Here is a 3,654-nt window from a genome sequence, read left to right as displayed (position 1 = left end):
TTATTTTTCTTTCTATTATTTTTTTTCTATATTTTTTATTTGCCCTATTTTTTTTTTTCTGCATGCTTTGTTCTTTGCTGCTTTTTCTTGCTTCAAGAATCATTTTTATGATTTTTTAGATTATCAAATAACATGTCTCCTAGTCATCATTCTTTCAAGAGCCAACATATTTAGCATTCTTAAACAACAACTTCAAAAGACATATGCACTGTTCAAGCATACATTCAGAAAACAAGAAGCATTGTCACCACATCAATATAATTAAGCTAAGTTCAAGGATAAATTCGAAACTCATGTACTTCTTGTTCTTTTGAATTAAAGCATTTTTCATTTAAGAGAGGTGATGGATTCACAGGACATTTATATCTTTAAGACAAAGTTACTAACTACTAATGATCATGTAATAAAGACACAAACATAGATAAGCACATAACATAGAAAATGAAAAACAGAGAAAGTAAGAACAAGGAATGAGTCCACCTTAGTGATGTCCTTGAGTTCTTCTATGTCTCTTCCTTGTCTTTGCTGCTCCTCCTTCATTGCTTTTAGATCTTCTCTGATTTCATGAAGGATGATGGAGTGCTTTTGATGTTCCACCCTTAGTTGCTTCCAATAATTGTGTGGAAGAAAATGTATCCTCTGAGGTATCTCAGGGATCTCTTGATTTGCAGTCAAATGTTCTACCACTGAGCTATAGACCCTTGATGGAAGCTTTTGTCTTCCCTTTCCTCTTTCTAGAGGTTTCTCTGGCCTTAGGTGCCATCAATGGTTATGGAAAAAACAAAAAAGCTATGCTTTTACCACACCAAACTTAGAATGTTGCTCGCCCTCGAGCAAAAGAAGAAAGAATAGAAGAATAAGAGGATATGGAGGAGAGGGATGGCTGTGTGTATTCGGCCATATGGGTGGGATTGGGTGGGGAAGAGATGTTGAATTTTTGAAGGTAAGTGGGTGTATGGGTGTGAGTGGTAAATGGAAGACAAAAGGGATGAGTGTTTATTGGGAATAGAGGATGATTGAGAAGAGAGAAAAGAGTGATTGGAGGTAGGTGGGGATCCTGTGGGGTCCACAGATCCTGAGGTGATCCTGTGAGGTCCACAGATCTTGAGGTGTCAAGGCATTTACATCCCTGCACCAATTTAGGCATGCAAAATGCCCTTGCACACAACTCTGGGCGTTCGGCGCCAGGTTGGTGCCCATTTTGGGCGTTCAACGCCCATTTGCTGCCATTTCTGGCGTTGAACGCCAGTTTCATGCTTGTTCTGGGCGTTCAGCGCCAGGATGCTCCCATTCTGGGCGTTCAGCGCCAGAACTATGCTCTGTTCTGGCGTTTGAACGCCAGACAGATGCTCCTCCAGGGTGTGATTTTTCTTCTGCTGTTTTTGATTCCGTTTTTGAATTTTTTTGTTTATTTTGTGACTCCACATGATCATGAACCTAAGAAAACAATAAAAATAAGAATTAGATAAACATTGGGTTGCCTCCCAACAAGCGCTTCTTTAATGTCAATAGCTTGACAGTGGGCTCTCATGGAGCCTCACAGATGTGCAGAGCTTTGTTGAGACTCTCCAACACCAAACTTAGAGTTTGGATATGAGAGTTCAACACCAAACTTAGAGTTTGGTTGTGGCCTCCCAACACCAAACTTAGAGTTTGACTGTGGGGGCTCTAGTTGACTCTGCTGGGAGAGAAGCTTTTCCTGCTTCCTCTCCATGGTTGCAGAGGGGGATCCTTGAGTTTTGAATACAAGGGAGTTCTCATTCCATTGAAGGACTATTTCGCCTCTGTCAACATCAATCACAGCTCTTGCTGTGGCCAGGAAAGGTCTTCCTAGGATGATGGATTCATCCTCTTCCTTTCCAGTATCCAGGACTATGAAATCAGCAGGGATGTAAAGGCCCTCAACCTTTACTAATACATCTTCTACTTGTCCATAGGCCTGTTTTCTTGAGCTATCTGCCATCTCCAGTGAGATTTTAGCAGCTTGCACCCCATAGATTACCAGTTTCTCTATTACAGAGAGGGGCATGAGGTTTATCCCTGAACCAAGGTCACACAGAGCCTTAAAGATCATGGTGCCTATGGTACAGGGTATTATGAACTTTCCAGGATCCTGTCTCTTCTGAGGCAATGTCAGTTGATCCAGATCACTTAGTTCATTGATGAACAAGGGAGGTTCAACTTCCCAAGCATCAATGCCAAATAATTTGGCATTCAGCTTCATGATTGCACCAAGAAACTTGGCAGTTTGCTCTTTAGTGACATCCTCATTCTCTTCAGAAGAGGAATACTCATCAGAGCTCATGAAGGGCATAAGGAGGTTCAATGGAATCTCTATGGTCTCTAGATGAGTCTCAGATTCCTTTGGTTCCTCAGAGGGAAGCTCCTTATTGATCACTGGACGTCCCAGGAGGTCTTCCTCCTTGGGATTCACGTCCTCTCCTCTCCTCACAGGTTCGGCCATGGCGCTTATGTCAATGGCCTTGCACTCTCCTTTTGGATTCTCTTCTGTATTGCTTGGGAGAGTACTAGGAGGGATTTCAGTGATCCTTTTGCTCAGCTGGCCCACTTGTGCTTCCAGATTTCTAATGGAAGATCTTGTTTCATTCATGAAACTTACAGTGGCCTTAGATAGATCAGAGACTAGATTTGCTAAATTAGAAGCATTTTGTTCAGAGTTCTCTGTCTGTTGCTGAGTTGATGATGGAAAAGGTTTGCTATTGCTAAACCTGTTTCTTCCACCATTATTAAAGCCTTGTTGGGGCTTTTGATCCTTCCATGAGAAATTTGGATGATTTCTCCATGTTGAGTTATAGGTGTTTCCATAAGGTTCACCTAAGTAATTTACCTCTGCTATTGCAGGGTTCTCAGGATCATAAGCTTCTTCTTCAGAAGATGCCTCTTGAGTACTGTTGGATGCAGCTTGCATTCCATGCAGACTCTGAGAAATCATATTGACTTGCTGAGTCAATATTTTATTCTGAGCCAATATGGCATTCAGGGTATCAACTTCAAGAACTCCCTTCTTCATAGGCGTCCCATTACTCACAGGATTCCTTTCAGAAGTGTACATGAACTGGTTATTAGCAACCATGTCAATGAGTTCTTGAGCTTCTGCAGGCGTTTTCTTTAGGTGAATGGATCCACCTGCAGAAGTGTCCAGTGACATCTTTGATAGCTCAGATAAACCATCATAGAATATATCCAGGATGGTCCATTCTGAAAGCATGTCAGAAGGACACTTTTTGGTCAACTGTTTGTATCTTTCCCAAGCTTCATAGAGGGATTCACCTTCTTTCTGTCTGAAGGTTTGAACATCAGCTCTAAGCTTGCTCAGCTTTTGAGGAGGAAAGTACTTGGCTAAGAAAGCCGTGACCAGCTTATCCCAAGAGTTCAGGCTGTCTTTGGGTTGAGAATCCAACCATAATCTAGCTCTGTCTCTTACAGCAAAAGGGAAAAGCATGAGCCTGTAGACTTCAGGATCTACTCCATTAGTCTTAACAGTATCACATATCTACAAGAATTCAGTTAAGAACTGAAAAGGATCTTCAGATGGAAGTCCATGAAACTTGCAGTTCTGCTGCATTAGAGAAACTAATTGAGGTTTAAGCTCAAAGTTGTTTGCTCCAATGGCAGGAATGGAGATGCTTCTTC

General features: G+C 41.7%; 1 non-coding gene across 1 annotated transcript; it reads left to right on the top strand.

Moving 5' to 3' along the window:
• The first annotated feature begins 3,223 nt into the window (after nucleotides 1–3,223).
• LOC148575073 (small nucleolar RNA R71) lies at nucleotides 3,224–3,331 on the top strand. The gene has a single exon (XR_015905736.1). It is a non-coding gene; the product is annotated as a small nucleolar RNA R71 (small nucleolar RNA).
• The last annotated feature ends 323 nt before the right edge of the window (nucleotides 3,332–3,654 follow it).

Source organism: Arachis ipaensis, chromosome B2, assembly GCF_059453495.1.
Source record: "Arachis ipaensis isolate K30076 ecotype BB chromosome B2, ASM5945349v1, whole genome shotgun sequence".
NCBI classification, from domain to species: Eukaryota; Viridiplantae; Streptophyta; class Magnoliopsida; order Fabales; family Fabaceae; genus Arachis; species Arachis ipaensis.
This window is presented reverse-complemented; position numbering and strand designations above follow the sequence as displayed.